Below are 24,140 nucleotides of genomic sequence, written 5' to 3'. Positions count from 1 at the left end.
AAGGAGAGCCAGAGCCACACCAAGCAGGCTGCAATCATTTCAGAAGCTATGCTTTTGCACACACAGATCCTGTGTGCTTTTGCACACACAGCAAAAAACTGCTGTTGTCTTTGCCCAGCTTAACTTTGCATGTACATGTTAGGTAGTGTAAATGACTATTGTGAGAGCCAGTGTGGTGTAGTGGTTAAGAGCAGTGGACTCGTAATCTGGTGAACTGGGTTCTCATCCCCGCTCCTCCACATGCAGCTGCTGGGTGACCTTGGGCCAGTCACACTTCTCTGAAGTCTCTCAGCCCCACTCACCTCACAGAGTGTTTCTTGTGGAGGGAGGAAGGGAAAGAAGAATGTTAGCCGCTTTGAGACTCCTTTGGGTAGTGATAAAGCTGGATATCAAATTCAAACTCTTCTTCTTCCTCTATTGCTTCTGAACAGCGATACTGCATGATCCTGGATGCACAGAAACAGGCAGGATACCAGCCAACACTACAGCCTTGGTACAGTTGGAGTCTTCCCTTCTTTCCATGTCCTCAGATGACTCAGACTGGTTAGCAAGGAAGCTTCATTCTGCACTCCACTTCTAAGCCCAAGTTTGTGCCAGTACCTAGGCTACAAGACCGAGCCTGTCAGGAATTCCCCTTAAAAACTAGTCCTGTCCTGTTAATCAATTTCCCCTGGTGGTAAGATTCCATTTGAATGTATGCTCACAGTAGTAAAGTAACATTACAGTTTAAAAACCAAACTGGGTGTTATAAAAGCAGAATACCCTTTTACTGCTATATGATAAAGGGGTGGGGAACATGTAATGGCAACAGCTGCCCATGAAGTATGTGGTATCATATTCATCATATATGTTTGGAAGGTTCAATGTAGCATGTATCCTATATTCCTTTTTCACCTCCAGGACAGTTTATTAGTACAAAAGGGACAACAAGTTTAGAAGATGAACAGCTAAGAAGGATATGGTAGTAAAATAACCACCATCATATTAGGGGATTATCTAGTGTTCTGAAATATGAAGGTTTCTGTGTGAAAACCAAAGCAGCTAACAAGACATTTAGTATCAATATGTGCACTCAAAATCATTATAAACGTAATCTCGTCTTTCTGGGAAAGCCTGTAAAAATGAACATTTGCATTCATATTTTATGGCATGTATACCATGCTGGGTCTTTTCTAACTTGTCTTCCACAAGGCTGGTTGATGCCCCAGTGCTAAAGGACCCGATCCAAGCTGCCTCAAAGCAAACCTTTCATTGTGGCACCACAAGGATGTAGATGACTGTAGTGAATGGGCAGGTATAGAGAAGCTAAGACAAGTCTTCAGCTATGTTAGTGCCAAGTTGTGCAGGGGCTTTGTATACTAATGGTAAATTTGGTCCGTTAGCATATTGGCTTCCTATCCTATGCAAATTGTGTGGGGCTTGATATTTGTTGTTGTTTAGTCGTTTAGTCGTGTCCGACTCTTCATGACCCCGTGGACCAGAGCACACCAGGCACTCCTGTCTTCCACTGCCTCCCGCAGTTTGGTCAAACTCATGCTGGTAGCTTCGAGAACACTGTCCAAACATCTCGTCCTCTGTCGTCCCCTTCTCCTTGTGCCCTCAATCTTTCCCAAGATTGATATAGACTGTGACAATGGGGGGGGGGAGCAGGGAAATGTTAACCCCTAACTGCAGTCCCTGTCCCTCCCCTACATCTGTTCAGAGAGCTTATGGAGCCTTCCAAACATGGACAATTGTATGAGAGGGGCACAGGGAGGCTGTAGCGGGAAGGAAGAATCTGCAGAAAATCACCTCTGCTTCTCTCACACTAGCACACCTTTCCATTATATCAAAATCCATCACACATAATGATTCACACATGCCCTCTTAATAAGACTTGCTTCTTATCCTCTTAATGCACAAAGTCTGGTTGAAAAAAGATGGTCTAGTTATCTAATAAAGTCTGACCCAAGGAGCTGCTAAATTCCTCCACATACATGCTACCCTGCTTGAGACTTTGCAACACTGGAGGATGTCATGTCGCTTATATAAGGAAACATAATTTTTATTTTACTGCTGCATTTCTGAGGTTATAGAAATGGTTTTCTGTGTCACTTCCACATGCAGCATCATTGCAAATATATATTGTAGGATTTTGACTATGACTCTTCTAAACAAGGCTAGTGTTTCATTCATTAAAAATATAATACTTCAGTGCTTTTAATAAATGATCATTATTTCTGTGAAGTAGCACTAAAGGGTTTAAAAAGAAGTCCTCGTAACCTTCTGCACTAAGTAGTCTGAGATGCCTTTTCAGTTTTCAATTGGTTGCCTAAAATAAACAAACAGCATGCTTTATCACAGACCAATCAGGATTACAAAAGGGCTTTAAATGCTCATACTAAAGTTTCTATAGCCAGGAGAGTTAATTATTGTCTTTGGACAGAGGTCTTCTACCAGGTAATTCACCACTTTCTCTTCCAGTTTTACTTAAAGATAGCAGACAATGTTGGACCATAATAATGGATATTAATAAGTAGCAGTAATGAAATGATTATGGGTTGTTTTGCATTGTGCTAGCATGTTGGTGTAATTGTTTAACTGCATGTATTGCATGTATATTAGGTCTTTTATGCTGCAACTCTGTAGAAACTTACGTGAATTCAAGTTCCATTGAATTTAGTGGGGCTTACTCCTGAGCATATGTGTTTACATACCTCTAGCCCCAGCCTTTTCAAAATCAAATGTATTGCTATTCATTTCAACATAACAAATGCAACAATTTTACTGTGTTACAGGTAATGATGGAAACCTTTTCATGAATATTTTGAAGAGTATGTGAAAGGCCTGGTTATGAATTTTACCAAGTTCTTACTTTTATTAAGAAAAAATATTTTTTAGATATTCTTGTGATATAGTTTCATTTGGGAATCAATCTGTATATTTATTCCTTCTTTCAACTGGCTGTGTTTGCCTGATATATCAGTTCACCAAAGCCTTTGCCTAAATTAGAGAGCCTAGCAATTTTCATGAAAGCTAATCACTTATGCAGCTAAAAAAAAAAGCTCTAAAAATTAATCAACCTCTACCTGTTTCATCAAATTGGCAATACCTTTGAGTAATTAATGAACCGCTACCTACTACAATGATGAAATGTCTGCATAATTCACAAAGGGCTGTGGTTATTTTGCAGATTTGACAAATGAGCTTGAAAATTCACCAGTTAGGCCGGGGATTTGCTTTATTCCTTATTTGTTGATTCCTGAGATTAGGCTGAACTTTAGTTTATTTCATGACCTATTAAGATACTTCTGATTTCCCCGAATTAGTCAGGGACTTCATTTGAACTGTGAGAGTCAGGCAGAAGTAGTCAGAATTTTATGTTGCAAGCAGAGGAGCTTCTTCGTTTCAGCAATTTATATACTGCTGAAACCTGCTCAAATTACCACTATTAAACATTTATTTAGCGCCAATCGTTGTGCTGTATGATGTTACCAGTTACACATGGAACAACTTTTCATGACTTAAAGCAGTATTTTGATTTTAAACGTAAAACCATTTATTATTACTATTTTACAAATATAGCAATTGACAGTATACTTTTCACAGTGCAATCCCAAACATGCATACTTAGAAGTAAGTTCCATTGATCTTCATGATGTTTAAACCCAGATCATATAGGAATGGAGCCTTAGGGTGTAATCCAATTCTCTCTTACCTGGGAGTAAACTCCATTGAATTAAATGAGTAGGCGTGTAGGATTGCATTGCCAGCGTGTATACATCTGTAGATGGCAATAATCTGGGAAATTATCCATTGTTATGCATATTGAGACTACTTCCAGACTAGATTTAGTCAACGTATTTGTACATTAAGTGAAACCGAGTGGGTGGAGGATTTAATTAATGCATGCTGGATGGAAAGGGGGAAGTGGATAGACTAGGCAAGCGAGAAAAGAAAAATGAGGACTGTAAAGCAAAATTTATGCTGGATTTCAAGGTGAGGACAAAAAGTGGAAATATAAAGTGAAAGGGACGAGTGGCAATAAAAGAGACCCGACTAAAGAGCTGGATGTGCTTGAAACAGCATCCAAGAAAGATGTTGAATGGTTTCGCAGAATAAGAAGGGGCAAAAAGAGACTCATAATGCAGGACATGAGAAATTAATAATCTTTTACGAAACAGTCCAACTTTTATAAGCATGCATTGCCTTGTTAAATAGAGACATCTCAAGGTGAGACACCTGATATGATTTCTGCCAAGACCACCGTTATTTTCCCAATCCAGAGATCCACGTGTGCTTCTGAGACAAACAAAATTATTCGAAAACATTTATCTTAGGTCTTTTAAAAAAGGGGGTGGGTGTTTTAGACGTTGCATTTGTTTTGGTAGCACACAATTTCATATCACTTTGGTGCCCAAAATATACACTTTCATTATAGCATGCTTACTAACAGCCTCTGAGGGTGCTGCAAAAGAGATTGGCCAGAAATCCACTGTGCTTCAAGGCATCATTTATTTTTTCATTTCTAGACCACCCATTGAGCCAGGTCCTCTGGGCAGTTTACAGAAATATAAGCAATATAATATTGATAAAGCCATATCAATGCAAAAACTCAACATCTACTATAAAATGTTACCAAGAAGCAGCATAAAAACAGACTAACATAAAATTTACAGGAAAAACCAGCAAGAGAAAGCATTTCATGCCTTGACATTTTTTTAAAAAAAATCAAAACATATAACTGAATCTAAAAGACCCTGTTGAATAAAAAAAAGTTAAATTCACTTGGCCTTGAAAATAACATCCTATAGGTGCTAGTAAAACCTTTTTTGGGGGGGAGATATTCCATAACTGGGGTGCAACCACCAAGAAGCCTCTCTTGATGCCTGGCCATATACAGGCTGGGAATGTATATGAGAATCCTAACATAGTAATGTTTGTACCACAGTTGGACCTGCTGTCCTTATTGAGTAAACTTCAAAATATTAGCACTGAGCATGCCATTTGAACAGATGTTCTCTTCAGATGCAAAGTAGTTATACCACCACTCCAGGTGAATGTTGAGTTCTAGAGATTACAAATAAATTGTTGATCTTTCGGAGAAGGATACAGTTAAGACACTGGCATTCTTGCAGGATCTTGGTCAGATCCAGCCAGGCACCTCTTACATTCTTAAGTGATCCTGAATATATCAAGGTAAGATGAGCCTGCTAGATCAAGCCAAAAGTCCACCAAGGTGGTCAGCAAGAAGAATTTGAGTGCAGCTGCACTCTCTGCATCTGTAATTCCCAGCAATTGGTATTCAAAGACATACTAACTCTCACAACGAAGGTGGAACAGATCTATTGTGGCTGGTAGCCATTGATATTCCTTCACCTTTAAGTAGAACTTTAAGATCCCCAAAGCCTGTGTCTCTGTTTAGTATTCCTTATGCTCTTAGTGGTTCCTGAAAAGTTGCTTTAAAAGTAGCACACAAATTGACTTGCCAGGATACCTTCCCGTTTTGTCAAACAGCCAGAGAGAGAGAACAAGAGACTTACTTTTGTAGCATTTTTCGGTTCCTCCTGGGTAGCCTCAGAGGAAGGAAACATCTTGCCTGACCCACTTAGTATCAGACACATTGGGATGTAAGGTAGGTGGGATAAGCAAGAGCACACTGTGCCATAAAACCACACTAGAATAATAAGAATGTGGTTGGTTTTATGGTACTGACATTGCGTCTGACAATCCATTTTTGATCTCCTATTACAATGCAAGGAAGTAAGGAGATAAAAATTATCAGGAAACCAAGAGTATCCAGAAACTGCAGAAACACAAACAGGAAAGCAAGATGGGATGAACTGGAGAAAGCATGGGATTCTTATGCAGAAAAAAATATTCCTATTTGAAACTGAGGTTGTCTATGTGCTCACAAGGCACCCCCAGGGAAGCACATAGGTAGGTTATTTCATAACATGTTTTGCAAGAAAGGATTAGTGTTAAGGTTCAGGTACAGTGGAGCATATGCTTTGAATGCTCAGGCTCCCAGTGAATGGGGCATCACAAATGATGTGAGAGAGAACAGAAAGTTTAAAATGGCATATGAATCCAATAGTGGAACTCTACTAATAGGACCGGGATGTGGGTGGCACTGTGGTCTAAACCACAGAACCTAGGGGTTGCCGATCAGAAGGTTGGCAGTTCGAATCCCCGCAATGGAGTGAGCTCCCGTTGCTCGGTCCCTGCTCCTGCCAACCTAGCAGTTCGAAAGCATGCCAAAGTGCAAGTAGATAAATAGGTACCACTCTGGCGGGAAGGTAAACGGCATTTCTATGCGCTGCTCTGGTTCGCCAAAGCAGCTTAGTCACGCTGGCCACATGACCCGGAAGCTCCCTCGGCCAATAAAGCAAGATGAGCGCCGCAACCCCAGAGTCATCCATGACTGGACCTAACGGTCAGGGGTCTCTTTACCTTTACCGTACTAATTTTCCGCTGATTTCTCGCAGCCCCCTGTTTTATCCCCAAGGTTGTTCTTGGGGGGGCAGGTGTATGGACAGACCTATGAAGGTCGCCTTTCCTTTCCTCCAGCAGCAACCTCTGCTGGCTGGGAATCCCTTGCATAATGGAAGGAGCCCTTCCATTCACAAAAGGGCATGGCTGGATATGTTCCAGAAACTTTCAATGCCATGATGTATACAGTCACATGTAAAACATGACAATGCTTAAGTTTAGTGTGGGTGATCTTTATCAGACATAAATTTAGTGGCAAACAACCTATATCGTAGGAGAGAATTAAAGCCATAATGCTGCTTTCCCTTGTTTGTTCTTTTTAAAATTGAAACCACCCAAATCTTATGCCTCCATTTTGCATTTAAGCCTATAATCCTAAACACACTATCTCGGAAATAAATCTTCCGTGAATTCACTTACTATATGTGCACTTCATTTTCTTATTTCTTGAAAGGAATTCTGGACAATTAAGTCTGTCTTCCTACACATGCAGAGAACATCTAGTATGGAAACAGCATTTGGAATAATATTATGAATGCTTTCAGAAGAACAAAGTAAGCTCACTGAAAAGCTTTAAAAGAAAATACCATTGTTCTGACTTGCCTTTTATTTGTGTAGCCCGAAGTAGAAATCACCCAAGTTGTTTCTGAGTTAATTATATTATTTTTACTTTAGATGACAACATTGCAGTTGGGAAAGAGGAAGGGAGGAAAGAGAGATCAAATGGGCTTTGCTGAAAAAGATAGGATTTAAACTGTCAACTTTGTAGGTTCCATTTGTGCTACGCTATTATGTGAGGCAATGGTTCTTACTACTTTACTTGTTCTCAAAATGCAGTAACTCTCGCCTACTGAAAATGCTTCAGGTCGAACCAATAAAAATAATTTGAATTTTCTAAATAACTATTGCTTTTAGAGGATGCATTTGAGCAAGAAGTCGGCTCCCCACTTCAAAGAATAGTTAATGGTCTTCAGATTCTTCTCTCTCCAGGTGCGCCCTGAATCATAGATTTCACTGACATGCGCATGAAAATGTACCGTTCGTTGTGAGCAGGCAATTTTTACCTCAGTCTTTTATGTAGTTTTGAATAAGTGTGTCTCTGTTGCAGTTATAATGAACTTTGTTGAAAATCTATGGTATGTCCATTCGTACATGCAGGATTAAGGCAAGAGGGAAATGGTTGCCATAGCAGATCAACACTATCACTGAAGGTATTACCTGCCACAAATCTGCCAGGGATATGCCCTCTCTCTGTTAGCTCTGGTGCTGCTAATGTCACTGCAGGCAACGACTGAAGGGAGAAAGGACAGCATATGAAGTATCAGAGAGAACAGGAGATAGAGCCCCTATGTATCTCAAGGCAACCTTCCAGACTTCATACCCTGCACGTTATGAACTAGGCAGCAATTACAAAGAGCATCCAAAAAGGTGGCAATCGGGTCTGTAAGTCAATAAACCAGAACATGGTTAAATTCCAATACATGGAGAACCATGATGAAAGGAAGCATGCACCGACTTGTGCACAGCACAAGTTGATTTTTGACCCAGAAGCTTTCATAGATACAACTCATGGCGCTTTAGGAAGTGGAGCCATTTCAGACAGGTATGGAAGGGAGAGGTTGAGTGATAAGGAGAGGGAATGTCAACATTTCCATGGTCAATAGCTTAGTCGTGTCAGGAGGCCCCAACCCATTGATTTCACAGGCTGGAAGGCCCATGTTCTGTCAAGTCAGGGGTCAGAGGTTTGCTATGACAACAGGCTCTCTTCATATTATTATTGGAACGCCCTTCCACTTCCCTTTTGTGAGGCAGAAATTGGGGCAAGCTTAAAATACCTTCTGAAGATCCATCTATTTAAGCAGGCTTTCCCTTGCTCATAAGATTCATCACACTGCTCTGCTTTATTATGCATTGACATTTAATTGATGCCTTATGTGTTATTTCTAATGTATTTTTTGCTTATCATGTTGCATGTAGACTATTCTCTTTTTAATAACCTTACTGTGTTTTTATGTATGTGTTTTGTATGCTTAGGAATTTGGCTATTAAGTGGTACATAAATGTACATAAATCATCTTCCTGTTTATTGGCTGAAAATAGGAGTATTTAAAAACAACAACAATCAGGTTGACTGAACACCAGCCATGTAGTTCTTAAACATACACAAAACACATACACAGCTGCAGACAAAAAACGGCTTGAGAAAGAGGTAAAAGACATGCTTTGCTCAGTTATTTCTGGTCAAAGCACTGTTGCCCCTGTGTTAAAATCTACTGGGAAAGGTCAGTGCAAAATGAGGAAAGTTTAAACACCTTGTATACAGAAAACACTTTATTCTCAAATGCCATTATGCATTGAGCAGATCGACCAAAGAGCTGTTCGCACAGCTGCAATTCCCCATTTTCCTTTCAAAATTTGGGTCATAGTCATTAAAAGTTGCTGCATGGGAGTTTGCTATTACCTAGGCTGCAAATAATTCCCAACTTGTAGCTGGGCATTTTCTTCTGGGGGGGGGAATAGAGAGAGAACTGAGAGAGCCCTCATAACTGGCTTTTTAAAGTTCATTACACCTTCATTCTGACACAAACGCTCCTCCAGCTCTCAGATGACAAATGTTACTGAGAGGTTTTTATGGGCTTGTTGCAATTTTAATTTTAGTGTGCATTGTTCTACATTTTCACTTGAGGGAATTGCATTATAATTTTCCCGCTCTTGGTACTGGTTTCTTCAGACTTCATTTATTACATTTATATTTTGCCAAAATGTATCCAGAATAAGAAAGGGGGTAACAAAAAAGAAAGTGTTTCAAAAGAATGTAAGTTTTGTTAACCCCAAATGACAGTAGTAGAAATCTTGCCCCAGGAAACAAAAATGGTGTTTTCTTTCTTTCTTTTCTTCTTGCATACACTTGCTGTAAGAATTTCTAAAGTCACATTTCCCCCAAACAATTGTCCAAAAAACCCCACAAACTCTAGCAACAATGAATCTTTCTTTTTCTCTTTTGTAGTAATGAAACCACATTTGTAGAATTTTATGGGTCAAGTGGGGAGGGAATACCTGATAGTGATAAAGAAAGGCGGGGAGATCAGTTTTAGGTGCCATTTCAGTTTAAGAGTTTTCTCAGTTCGCTTTGAGACAGGGCATTTATGGGATTGGTCAGGATGACGCACACATGGTAACTCAAACTGTGAACATGAAGGAAAGTACTGGGAGGAAAAGGAAGAGAAGGAGATATGTACAAATTGAAATTGATGCCCAAGGTTCCTTAGTAATGGATTTTTTTTGCCATTATAAAATTTCCAGGGAGAGATTAACAGCATCTTGTCTGCATCCAGGACAATTGGATGTGTTCTGCGGCTGACTAGGAGAGGTTACAATGACTCCCTGGGACATTTTTAATGTCAACTTGTGCCTCCAAGTCAGGGACACTCTAAAAATGAACAATAGGGTTCAAGACTAGCACAGTCCAGCCACTGAAATATGAAATTTGGTTTACCTAGAGGTTTGTGAACACATTGTGAAGAACATTTGTGCCTCTTAATACCACAATTGGAAATAAAATAATTAGAAAATGTATAATTAGGAAATGTCCAACTGATTTCAATGGGTGCCCACTAAGTATAAGTCTGGATTCAGCCTGCAAGTAGCATTTGAGCAAAAACTTAGTTGTTCTTCCTTAATTAGAAGCGAAAGCTCAGAGTTTTCAAATAATATTTCAGTAGTACATATGACTGTCTCATAGCAACCCTTCTCGCTTATATCAGCTTGACCTTCTCCAGGTCAACTGATGGTCAAAGCTTGTGGTGGCTGGAATGCCAGATGACTAAGAGCAATGCATTCAATGAGATTGCAATGGAAGTCTTTCCTAAAATGTTAGTAGAACTCCTTCCCTGCCAACGAGTTCAAGAGGAGCTTTCAGCAGGTTTATTAATTTCTATTTATAAACCTTGGAAACATTCTAGCACACTGTTCGCTCTCACTGAATAAAGGAGAGCTAAATAAATTGTACCCAGTCAGAAACTGGTGGTGTATTTCTGAACGCTTTATGTTGACTTGCTATTACACAAAATTGGAAAAGTCCCATAACGCTGTTTCATAGAGTGTGCATACAGTAAGCCTTGGGAAATAGATGTTAGCAGAGAAGCTTATCCAACAGGTACGTGCTATTAATATGAGACTTCCCCTAAAAAGTACATTTCACAGTTGGAAAAAACAATGGTGTGCAGGAATTATGAAGATTGGGGCTAAGGTAAAGGTTGGTACTTAATGGGGTCAGCATTGCAATTTGCAGTTCTTGGTGTCAGAAATAAGGGAATGAAAAAGAATCTTTTGTCTTTGTAACAAGAAAAGAAACAATGTTATCTTGCTGTTGAACTGTTTGTTGCTTGTTGATATGCAGAAGAAAAGGCTGTTTTTGTGGGGTGGGTATGGAGTTGTTCTACTCCAAGTAGACTCATTGAAATTAATGGAGTAATATCAGTAATGTCTATGAATTTCAATGGGCCTAGTCTGAGTATGGCTCACAATACAGCCCATTGTTTTGTGTGACATACTTAGTCTACTCTCACGAGGCATCCTAAATGAGCAGCTTTGGGGAGCTGTGTCTCCTCGTTGGAGACACGACACATGCGTTGACAGTAGCCATGGGTCTATCTTTAGTTAATGACGGTGATCAACAAGCCCATATAAAGATCTCCCAGGCCTTTAAGATGATGATTGTGAGTGGAAATGCACATGATGGCAGCCAACCACTGTCTTCCAACCTAGTAAGATGGGATGGTTTCAAATGGAGGCCCTAGAAGACCTAGACCCTTTGACTTTCTTCTAGCAACCCCAGTCCCAAACTGCTTTTCTCCTGGTCTTTGAATGTTGGTGTCGGGTCGGGAGGGAAGGATGTCACAGTGGGAAGTGATGAGCAGATGAAGGTTCAACATGCTGCCTATCACTAGAATCCACACCCTGTTTTTTCAAGTGTTTGATAGTGACCTGAGGACCAAACTACAGATAACACTAAAACTCATAGTTTGTCCCAGCTTGTTTTCAATTGATAAATGGTAACTGGGGGGACCCATTGCAGCGTGATTTTGGTGGTGGTGACAGGATCATCCTTTTACCTTCAGACACCATGGTCTATTTCTGAAGCTGTTATTTGCATCCACGGCAAAGCTACACTTGCTTCTATGGCAGCTTGACTTCTGGGTTCAGTAGCAGATTTGGAGGGGTTTTTTTGGTTGGGGGGAACCATGAAGGAAGGGTTTTTAAACTTTCTGTCACAGGCCCGATCCTGTTTAACCCTCTCAATCCTGACAGTTGCTATTTAACGTCGTTTTAAAGCAAAATAAAAGAAACGCACAAGGCCAAACCATTCCGTGTAGTGTGCAGTTTGGCTCTGAGTTTGAAGAAGCAAGCCTTCTGCCATCATGCATAGTCCTAGACAGGATCATGGGAATGGAAATGCCTGAGAGCTGACAGGCGAAACTTGAGAGTTTATAGGAAGCTGAGACTGATTGATGTGGGGGAAAGCTGGAAAAGAGTAAAGTAACATTCCGAAAGTGTTAATAAAGTTATTAGGGTCCGTTGGGCTGCATATTATCTAAAGCCAGGAGAATGGCAAAGAGAAATGCAGCCGGCTGTATGAATATGTATACCTAACATGACACACATACTAAGTAGAATCACAACAGACCACTTGATTGTATTATTTTGTGTAAATTTTGCCTCTCCCTCAGTTTTTGGTGTTAGGTCATCTGACTGGAAATTCAAGACTCATTAGATTGTAAATTCTCCAAGGCGGGCACTGTGACTTTCATTTGTCTGTGAGACACTTATTTTAATAATACAAAAGTCTAAGTAATGCCTCTGAAGTTAACAATGTTTCCCCTGTAAGTTATTTCTCATTCTGCAACATGTTGCTCCCTAATCCAGTGAATTTGTATAGGCCACTGAGCTCTGATCTGGACCCAGTTTCCCAGACTAAGGTGGACTTCCCCACTGATTCCAGTGGGTGATGAAGACCCATATGTACATATTTTTTAAAGTGAGCAGATCAACCATTTTGATTGGAATGCATGTGCCACCTGAGAGCTGCATCCACATCTGGACTGGGATGATAATCTGCAGTCCACAATCAATTTGTTTGGAGTTGTCCCAGTCATATAAGAACAGTATAATACCCAAGAATGTAGGCTGTGGAATTTGCCTTCAGATGTATACTAAGACTATGTGAAGTTTGATCATGTACATGTTCTGGGGCAGGGGGTTGCTGCAGAAAATGTCAAACCTTTGTCAAGTTCCCCATTCTTTCTCCTCTAGTTATGGAAATATGGAATACCATCATGATCTGCATTTCTCCATCCTTCCTCCATATCATTGACTTTTGTGGGGAGATGCAAGAAAGCTAATGATGTGGAACTCCTCGTGGAGTTCACATTCTTGGCAGTAACCTCACATTCATTGTCACTTTTAGTTTTGCCCTAAGTCTCACCGAAGTTCCCTGGGTGCACATTAATGTGCATCCAAGTGGCAGTTTCCATTAGGGCTGAAATGATGGGATCAGAAGGGTGTCAAAGGGATCAAATAGCATAGGGTTTTGGAGCTAAGATTCTCTTTGGGATTGGCTATCCATTCAACACTTTCTAGATCTTGGCCTAACATTCAGACCAACAATCAGGGGCTCATATTTGATTTCACAGCTAGGAAAAAAAGTCAAGATGAAAAGGGAAAAGATTAGAAGAAATATGAAAGAGAGGGAGAGAGAGAGAGAGAGAGAGAGAGAGAGAGAGAGTGCACACTATTGTTACAGTTCAAGTAGAGTTATGTTAAGGCTGTGTTTACACTAGCACGCCTATACCTTGATCTATAACTGACCTACACAATTTGAGGTATACCAGTTTGGTGCAGAGTGCATTCACAACCCAACAATGTGATTGTCACTGCAGGTAGGCGATACTTGGAGCGATTAGCATCTGAAGTGTCAGAAGAGATGTCAGCAGTGACTTATCCTTTGTTACATCTCTACAAGCTTATGTTGACCCATAGCAGCACTGGAGAAAAAGCTGTAGATGCAGTTAAAGGGGTAACAGTAGGAAATCCAACAACAACAACAAAATACAGCATGCCATTCCCTTCAGGGGTTGACTAGTACAATGGCAAACAAATATTATAATGGTGTCTGTGATGCTACAGATAACTGAGAAGTGAACAGCTCTGAGCAAAGTTATATAGCTTTTGTTCATTGTCCAATGACAGGGGAAATGAGGTAGCAAGTTACAACAAAGATGCCAGATAGAAGAGCTTAAAAGAACAACAGAAAGAGAGAGAACAGAGTTATTTAGAATGATAACATAGAAGGAGTTTAATTAGAGAAGCAGCGAGAACAAGCACTTTTAACACAAGCATAGGATGTTGCAATGCAGTTTCCTCACGCCACAATGTCAAGCTGTGACCTGACAATAACCCAGAGGAGTGTGGAAGGAACTTTGGCAGTGGCTGCCTGTGTCCTTGTGAGTGTGACTGTGTCCTCCTGCTTGAAGGAGAGAGGCAGAGTGTCTGGCTGACGGGAATGTCTAGGGTGAAGGGTCAGATAATAGCAGACTGCGCAAATCATGAGGAAGGGTGCATGCCGTGATAGGGGAGGCGGAGAAAATGTTTTCACCAGACACCTTGTTCAGTACAGCTGATATTTTAATGCTTGCTTGGCAGAGAAGTCAGCAATGAGCACAGAACTGACCAGATCCAAGAAAACAAAGTCCGGTGTGTGTGTTCATCATAAACACAATTGCTTGGGACTAGAATGTCATGTTGGAGAACCTCCACCCACCCCCGACCCTGGCTTTTACCTGATTGCTTAAGGAAGAATGATGATCAAAATATTATTTATATTACGAATATTATAATAAAAGTAGTGTGGAAGAACACTAAGATCTGTTTGAAACTATGTGTTGTTGTTTTTTTAAAAAAGAGAAATGGACAACGTTTAAAAGATACCCAAAGGGAGCAATTCTAACCTACCTTACCTGGGAGCAAGCCCCATTGAATTCCATATGATTTACTTCTGAGTAGAGATGGGAAACCCAAGTGTCTATTAGTATATGGTATGATGGCAGATCACTAAAGAACAAGTTCCACCCCCCCCCGTCTTCTACCCCACCCTTTTTATTGCTCTTCACATGATTGACTTAACCTCAATATAGTTCAAACCTTTAGTAGTTTGGAATAAAATTATTTGTTCTGGATTTGGTGGTATGGGAGGGAGCTTTATGTTGTAGGTATGAAATAAACAATAAAAGTTTATTTTATTTTTTCAAGAACAGCAGCTAGAACCTTAGAGCAAATATTTGCAAAAAGGGAGTTTACCAGAGGCAGGTCTCAAATACAGCCAATGCAATCATGCAAATAAATCTACACAGTTTACTAGTGCACCAAAACTTTTTCAAAAAAGCAGTTATTACTGAAATAAAAGCCTGTTGCACATGTATACTTCTCTTATAACCCAATCCATATATATTTAGTCACTGAGTTAAATGGCACTTACTCCCAGGTAATAGGATTGCCTCCTTAGTCTCCTGTGGTGCAACAATAGTCTAATCAAAAGAAACCAACTCTCTTCCAGTTTACAAAATCTTTCCTTCCTATTCACCTGGAATCAAGTTTTTCTTACCATAGGACAGGCCTAGGCAAACTCAGCCCTCCAGATGTTTTGGGACTACAACTCCCATCATCCCTGACCACTGGTCCTGTTAGCTAGGGATGATGGCAGTTGTAGTCCCAAAACATCTGAAGGGCCGAGTTTGCTATGCCTGCCATAGGAGATGTGGCAAATGCCATGTAGGGTAACTTGATTGTTTTGTTTCAAAAGGATTTAGACTAAGCTTTAGGATCACCTGATGCTGCCATGTTTGGCAGTGGAACAGACCTTGCAGGTCCAAAGAGGCGTCTTCCTCGAATTGTGACTAGTGGCCACAGGAGGCATTTCATCTTCACCAGGGTACACGTCTGCATATTAGAATGCAGTCCCTTTAACTACCTAGTAGGCTTCCCCCATGATGGCAAAGGCACACCCACATCTCTCTCTGCAGGAATATCTAAAACTTCAGAAGGCTGTAGACCAGTGCTGGAGCAACACTCCTCGTTTCCTTCTGAGTCTAGCATCCAGCCCAATCCTGACTCTTGTTCTACAGAGAGCTCTCCATGGTCCTGACCCCTAGCTGCCTGACCTCTGCCATGCCATACTATGTGCCTGATCACCCTTATATCTTCCGGCCAATTTTCTCAGTTTGACAGGATGTATTATGCATGTTGTTTGTTAATTGTTCAAATGAAGTACATTCACGGTTGCATTGTCATCTGCTCCACCAAAAACAAGCGGAGGAAGTTGACCATTTGCCTATACCAGGATCTATTTCTACAGTAGCAAAACATGTCCAGTGGAAATGTAACAAGCTTCTCTTGGCTCAGTTAACAAGCAAGTAGAGTTTCCAAGTGCATGAAGTCTTTGTTTTCCCCCAAGTCTTGAATAACAGCCAGTGGAATACTAAAGCAAAACGCCTACCCTTAGCATGTAGAGTTTAGCCTTTGTCCAAAGGAAATGGAAAGTCACCTTTACCACCTGAATTAAGATTCAGTTGCTGTCCTGTGCATACATACATGTATCTGTTGATTAGCATGTTTTTCTTTGATTTCCATAAGGCTTATAGCACCATCTTAAGCATGTTCTTTTTCCTTTCAGAAGTAAACATGAATCCCACTGAATTTTAAGGATTTTACTCTCAGGTAGGCATGCATAGAAGTGTAGCCTTACACTCAGTTAAGTAGTATAGGGTTGCAGCCTTAGAGTTCAGTTGTAACACACAGAATTAAGCACTGTTACAATGGCTCTTGTCTCTAAGTGACGGTATATACTGTCTCCACCTTAACCACCTAGAACTACAGTTCCCATTATCTTGCTGACTGGGGCTGATGGAAGTTGGAGTCCAACAACATCTGAAGGGCCATATATTGCCTATCCCTGACCTTGTCTATAAATCCCTGACCTATAGAATATTGTCACTAAGCAGTTATCCACACCTAGCACCAAAAACTCAGGTGAGCTAAAGGAAGTTCTTCTTCTCAGTGTCTGTTTTGATTTAAGATTATTCTGGACTTTCAAGAAATCAGGACAACCTGGAAAAATATTGCAGAGCCAATCTAAGGATGTCCGATATACAGTACCTTGCTCATCTACATAACTCCCTGCTAGACCCTAATATTACTCCACCCTTTGCAGTGATGGGTGTACTGGAGGGGGGAATCTCCTCTTCCTTCCCTCTCTGTCACTCCATTGTGCTTGATAACAGCTTTGGGGAGTAGAGAATAGTGACGAGAGATGTGTCTGGGGATTTTGAAAACATGAGTCAGGGGAGAATTTTGGAGCTTGTGAAGTACAAGTTTGGAAGTGGACTTCTGACAAGACACACTGTTTATTTCCCAGCTTGGCTTAGGAAAACTTCACTGGCATCTCTGCTTCCCTTACATGTGGCATCCTTCATGTGAATAATGGAAGGTAGGATTGAGCTTGTTCCTTGCTAAGTGACTAGACAGAATACTGTCTGAACATACTGCTTTGTATTTTTGGATCTACACGGGCAACAGTTGACTGTAGAAAAAAAGGCTGGGAGTCCTGGCCAAATAGTGGCCCACATGCTTACTAAATGGCATACACAGAATTTGGGCAAATCCTAAATTGGTCGTATGGCAAGTCCATTGATCCGAATGCATCGTAAATGCATTTACAAGACTGGGTTGTCTATAGATAACTAGCACAGGTGACTCAAACAAGTATTCCTCAAACAAGTGGGAAAACACACCGTTTTGTGAGTCATGGTGTCTTTAATTGCATATTATGCAAGATAGATTATATACTCAGCTTTAAATTGAGAAACGACAAGGATTAACATTTTATTGCATCAGATAAAATATTGCATTCAATTAAGAACCTAAGAAGAGCCTGCTGGGTCATGCTAATGGCTCACCTTGTGCAGCATCCTGTTGTCACAATAGGCAACCAGATGCCCGTGGGAAACACAAGCCGTACCTGATCACAGAGGTGCAATACCGTATTTTTCACTCTATAAGACGCACCAGACCACAAGACGCACCTAGTTTTTGGAGGAGGAAAACAAGAAAAAAAATATTCTGAATCTCAGAAGCCAGAACAGCAAGAGGGATTGCTGCGCAGTGAAAGCAGCAATCCCTCTTGCTGTTCTGGCTTCTGGGATAGCTGCGCAGCCTGCATTAGCTCCATAAGATGCACACACATTTCCCCTTACTTTTTAGGAGGGAAAAAGTGAGTCTTATAGAGCAAAAAATATGGTACTTTCTCTGTTTGTGAACCCCGGCAACTGATTTTCAGAAGCATTTGCTGCCTCTGTCCACTAAGGCAGAGCATAGCCATAATGGCTAGTTGTCATTGATCACCTATCCTCAGTGAATTTGGCTAAGCCTCTTTAAAGCTATTCAAGTTAGTGGCCATTGCTACCTCCTGCAGGAGCAAGTTCCATAATTTATTTATATTCTATAGATTAAGCCAGGCTTCCTCAACCTCGGCCCTCCAGATGTTTTTGGCCTACAACTCCCATGATCCCTAGCTAGCAGGACCAGTGGTCAGGGATGATGGGAATGGTAGTCTCAAAACAACTGGAGGGCCGAGGTTGAGGAAGCCTGGATTAAGCATACTATTATTCACAATGCGATCCTAAACATTTTATAAACAAGCCCCATTTTGTTCCATGGGACTTACTCCCATGTGTATAGGATTGCAGTTGTACAGTGCAATCCTATATATGTTTACTCTGAATTAAGTCCAAAAGGCTTGCTCCCAGTCAAGCAATGTGCTTGATGCATCTTCCCATCTCTTCTGTTTCTCTGCGAAAGTTACTAAGATGAATGGCTTGCAGAGCAAAACAAAAGCTTGCTTGCTGGTTCATCTCTCTCTCCTTCCTGAAGCATCAAATGCCATTCCCATTTAAGCATTGCATTTGGCCCAAGTGATCCCACATTATCCCCCTTCGAACTTGGCAGGGGATGATTTACATGAGCAGCATGTACGTAACATCTGGTTGGGAAGGGTAGCTGAATAACTGTGCAGTAGAGGCATGAAATGAAAATGGCAAGCTAGTGTACATAATTTGGGGCTCAAGGGCCCAGTTTTTTCCCTGAGCAAATCTGGCTAGGCAGATCTGACAAAAAAATAGTGCCAACTTGAGACAAGTTAATGTGGGCAAATATAATCAGCTCCCAATTTTAAGTTAGACTAATTCAAACAATGGGCAGATGCTGTTGGAAGACAGCAGAGTCATTTCCCATTTAATCAAACTATAGACTCGAACAGTACTTTACTAGAGCAATGACAGCGTTGCCCAGTGGTACACCTAAGCTTTAAAGGCAATTCAGGATCTTCACTTATAGCACAGGCAGTAGATGCCAGGAGGTAAGAGAGGCACACTACTGAGCCATCTCGGCTTTCGAAAAGTAATTCTGAAAGGCCTCTCTTGTAGACCAAGGAGAGCAGGTAACTCTTCACAGTGAAAGAAACTCCACATATGAAAGATTAGGCTTAAAAATAAGAGCAAACAATCTCAGAAGGATATCTTAGTATGCCATCAAGGGAAGGCAGCTCCGTTCCATTTTTAGGATATCAAGTTAACAAACGTTATGCTTTCAACAGTAGTAAAATAATAATGCAGAAAGCACCATTTTCCTCCTCTAGATCCAGCATCTTACAATACACATGGCTTTCTCCTCCTCAGTCCAGGCAGGTTGTCATTTATCTTCTGATGTCTTCCTTTCCATAGCATAGATTCATTCATGGGTATAGTCAACACTATGTGCTGATTTACACAGCCACCTGCTGTTGAGTCTCTTTTAAATGATGGGAATAGGGATTCACCTTTCCCCACAATACATAATAAGGCAGCATTGGGAACATCTGGCCTAGGGGCCTCATAAGGTCAGCTAGGCCTCCCAATTTGGCCTTTGATGTCATGCTTCTGTACCAGGCTGAGGGGAAGCGACTTTTTCCTGTCTCTAATCTTTCTTCTCAAACCTCTTATGAGGATTGTTGGCAGGCTGCCTGCATCATACCTGACAGGGGTTTTGAACAAAGGATATCAAAAGTACAGTGGTACCTTGGGTTACATACGCTTCAGGTTAGAGACTCCGCTAACCCAGAAATATTACTGCGGGTTAAGAACTTTACTTCAGGATGAGAACAAAAATTGTGCCCCAACGGCGCAGCAGCAGCAGGAGGCCCCATTAGCTAAAGTGCTGCTTCAGGTTAAGAACAGTTTCAGATTAAGTATGGACCTCCAGAACGAATTAAGTACTTAACCCGAGGTACCACTGTAAAGTCTTTCCCCTGCTTATTCTGGTCAGCCATTCCCTCCCTTTCCCCCTCCTCCCTTACTAGGCAGTGTCAGTCCTCACCACAATATCTTTTTATATAACTTTTTTACAATGGGTGTACTTTGGTCAGACAGAGCAAAGCTCCAAACGTTTCATCTAGCCCTCTTCAGTTTTCAGAGTACCTCTGGTCTCACAGAGAGCTCAGAGACATTTGAGGGAGACCCATGCCCACTCTTTAAAATGCTTTCCTTTTTTTCCCTCTCCCCCCTCCACAAGCACTGTTGTCCATTGTGGTACCATCTTTTTTGGGGGAAAGGAAGGGACTGTGGGGTCTTAAGTCTGTGCCCAGTGGTCCAGACTTACCACCGTGACTTCCAGGCAAAGAGAATCAATGTCTGGTTGCATGTGTAAATTGTGGCCCGGTGCCATTGCTCGGACTTTGTTCTGCCCAAACATCTGATTTGTAAGATAGGCAGTTTGGGATACTGGTTAGAGCAGGAGCAGAAAAGGTATTCCAGATATTGTTGAACTCCAGCTCTGATTGTCTTCAGCCGTGGGATAGTCAGTGTCTGTCCTATCCTCTATCACAGGATTGCTATGAAGAAGGGAGGAATCCTTCCCTGCACTCCCAGGAGGAATAGGGCCACTGTAAAAAGAGAAAAATAAATATAAATTTAACACACACATGGACCTCATTACAAATCAACAAAATAAAACCAGACAGACTTCCTGTGGTGTTTCCTCCCCAGAAGTTAATACCGTCACTCAAGTGCATTTTAGAAAGAATCTCTTGAGTTGCTTCCTCGGTTATTTTGAAAAGCTGCAGCCTTGTACTGTAAGTTGCTGCTGTGACTGAAGAAGAATGATACAGTAAAACAAGGACTGCATTTGTTCTGCAGAGGTGGGGTGAGGAAATGTGCAAGGCAAAAAACCCCACAACAACACCACCTTTGGGGTAGCTGGAACACGTAAGCTAAAGAGTTTGTGCTGAGGTGGGCGCATGTATTCGAATGGAAGCATTATGTGTTTGCATATCTTTGGAGAATGGAGTGAGCTTTGTGTTTTTAGCTACATTGGTGCCTCTGAAAGAGTGACAGCAGAACGTGGAATGCAACACAGAACTCCTGGTGCCAGTGTAAAGTGGCACCTCACCAGAGGGCAGCCTGTAGCTTAGTGGCAAAGCATCTACTTTTAATGCAGAAGGTTAATTTCCCCCCAAACTCCAGGTAGGATGCTTGAAACCCTGAAGAAGAGCTGCTAGTCAGTGTCCAACAGGGTGGGCAGCTTGTGGCCTTCCAGGTGTTGGATGGACTACAACTTCCATCCAAGCGACTTTTCTCCGTAAGATCCTTGGTGCTCCTAAATGCATAAATTATTTAATTTTATGTGCTGAAACTTGCCCACATCTGATGGAAACCAAAGCATGGCTCTCTACAGTCAAGGCCTGGCTGAAAGTCCACTTTAGAACAACATCTAACTCCTTCTTAACCTCTATGCTTGAAGAGCACATCTCATCCAGATGGTATAGAGCAATTCAAGACAAAATCCATAGTTTGGGCATTGCTCTCGAGAGCCTTGAAGCACGTGACGAAAATCACATACTCCAATTAATCAGGCGACCACAAAAGACAGCACTTGTTACCTCATACTCCGAGATCTTGTTGTCCAGAGGCCTTAGGTATTACAACACCCTGTGGAACCTGTGTCAAATACCTAAAGGATTTACTACTCCCTTCCCATCGAAGAGCCTTTATGCTCACAAGATTAAATGCTTTCCCTTCTGCAGTGACTAAAGGCAGATTCTCACACACTCCATATCGAGCCCGTTTGTGTGGCTGCAACCAAGACGTACCAGATTCAATGGACCACATTCTCTTAGATTGCCCTTTACATAGCAAACCTTGCCAACTGATGCTGAGTAAAATGTTGGATCTCTGGCCCACAACTCCGAGAAGAAATCAAATGAGGTTTCTCCTGGCAGATCGGGACAAAGATACCACTGCTTTAGTAGCTTCCTTTTTAGCCACAATTTTCCCCGAAAGGGTTCCCAACGAACCATCCCTTCAGGAAATAGACTGGGCGTAGCAGAATATCTAAGTGCACATGACTACAGTGTGACCCTATAACCCTAGACAGGTTCACCCTTGTCCTTTTAATCATCCCAGTGATTTGAAGCATTTTATATCGCGATGCCAATAAAGGTATTTGATTTGATTTGACTCCAACTTCCATCAGCCTCGCCTATCTTGGCCCAGTGAGCAGGGTTGCTGGAAGTTATAATCAACAACTCCTGGAGGTTCATAGGTTCTCCCACTCCTGGTGCAGATGGTACTGGTTGACATGGGTCTGACTCTGTATAAGGTAGATTCCTGTGTTCCATGGAAGTAGCCTTCACTGGGTTCGCTGAGCCCAGACTGGTGAAAAGAGACTCTGGATGTGTGGAGAGGCTGTAGGAAGGGCTGTGAAAGCAGCTTCGTTTACAGTATGAGTGCTCATTTACACTGGACTGTTACATTCAAAGGATTTGAGAGGCAGGTGAATTTTGTCCCATATCACATGCCTCTGCTTGTCTGACGCATTTTCTGATTCATGTGACCTCCCTCACCCAAAAAGGAGAAGGGCAAGCCAAGCCCAAATGTATGCACCTTTTGTCATCTGTGACTTTCACAAGGAATCTTTCAGTGTCCTTTACAGTTGCTATAAAAACGTGTGTGTGTTCTGGAAACCCGAAGCTGTGTTTGTCACATGCTTTCAAGTAGGAAAGAAAATGTTCCTCTGCTTTCGCATAGTATCACATGACACCCATCCTTTATCTGGACGTAACTGGCTGAGAGTGGTTCAGCCAGGTATTCAGCTAACATACTTTTCTTCCTTGTTTTGTTTTTTTAATTATTATTTAAATGGGGCCATTAGCTTACTTATTACAAGCAGTTACCCAAGTGTTTTGGATTTGATAACAGGAACTAACAGAGAGGCATGTGATAGTTTCCAAGGAAGAAAAAAAGAAAGAATGAAAGAAGAATCCAGCTACGCTGCAGGTATCTTGCAATAATAATTTTGAGCTGCTCCTGCAGTTTTGCCATTCAAATCCAATTGTGCCTTGGCCTTGGAGGCATTTTTCCTCTTAATATTGCCCTATGACATTAATTTCAAAGTGAAATGCCATTCCTACGTCATGCTTGGAAGAATTCCCTCCCTTAAGTTGTTTTGGTTTGTTATCGCAGAATTTTGGTGGTCTCGGTACTTTTTACTGAGTTACATCAAATATATGTGCCAAGGCACAAGTCCCAATCTAGATAGGAGCTGTGTGACTTCTTTTTCCCCCACATAAAAAGCATGCCTAAATAGTCTATTTTAAATAAACAATTCTGTTTCTTATAGGGTAGTTTGGCCCTCATGCCAGCAGTTTCAGGGCACAGATTTCCTGGCAATCACCTTCTCTTTCTCTTACATTGTTGATGACACATATAGAAGGATACTCAACCCCAAGCACACACTGTCTTGCCCCAGTGATTGAGGGGGTCTGGGCCACGCAGTGTGTGGATGCCATGTGTGCAGGCCACGGGGCATGCTGACATCATGTGCACACACTAAACGATGTGCTGACATGTCGTGACAAGTTTGGGAGACATCTTGCAACCTTCTGAAAAGTAGTTTTGTGCTATTTGCCCTTTATGACGTTCCCTCCAAGTAGATAAATTGAACCTATCTTTATTGTTGTTGCTTCTTTCTCTTCTTCTTCGGTACTGATAAGAGTGTTGAAGGCACACATTTTCTTTAAAGGAGGGTTATGCAGGAATAAACTAACAAGAAAACATCTTTTTTATGGAGAAGCCTGTGAAATTTCATCTCATGCATGAAAGAAACAGCGAGGTTTAAAAACAGTACAGTCCCTTAAGAACTGGGAAGAATAACAGCCCATCTAGAACACACATGTTGTTGCTGTTTATAATTTTTTGTTGGAATTTCTGTGAAATAAAGGGCATCTGTTTGGCACAGATTCAGCCCCAGCCCTTTGCAAAATCAGCTGAAGTTATCTGTTCCACTTTCACACTGATTAGTAGAGGAAAGGGAACGATGGAAAGCGGGGAAATGAGTGTAATGCAGTCCTCATGTAATTTGAATAGTGTGTGTGTGTGTGTGTGTGTACGTACACACACATTGTAGACCATTTTCTTATGATTAATTTTTATCTTGTAGCTGTTTATCAGCTTCAGGTTTAAATATGAAAGACGCTAGTTTACCTGCTGCTGCAATTCCATCACAGCCCACTTGCCTGATGGAGCAAC

General features: G+C 41.4%; 1 protein-coding gene across 6 annotated transcripts in view; it reads left to right on the top strand.

Annotated features, from left to right (window-relative positions):
• Positions 1–24,140, top strand: part of SLC16A7 (solute carrier family 16 member 7) — a 105,363-nt gene that overhangs the window by 19,186 nt on the left and 62,037 nt on the right. The window contains exons 1-2 of one of the 6 annotated variants that reach the window (XM_081022369.1): positions 16,199–16,242; positions 16,940–17,011. The exons of 3 other annotated variants lie outside the window; for them this stretch is intronic. The gene's annotated coding sequence lies outside the window, so the exon portion shown is untranslated. Of the gene's footprint in view, positions 1–2,376; positions 2,440–10,517; positions 10,628–16,198; positions 16,243–16,939; positions 17,012–24,140 lie in introns of those variants that run through there. 2 more of the 6 variants (XM_081022373.1, XM_081022374.1) reach the window with 2 other exon arrangements.

Source organism: Podarcis pityusensis, assembly GCF_964106645.2.
Source record: "Podarcis pityusensis genome assembly, chromosome: 10".
In the NCBI taxonomy this organism is placed as follows: Eukaryota; Metazoa; Chordata; class Lepidosauria; order Squamata; family Lacertidae; genus Podarcis; species Podarcis pityusensis.
This window is presented reverse-complemented; position numbering and strand designations above follow the sequence as displayed.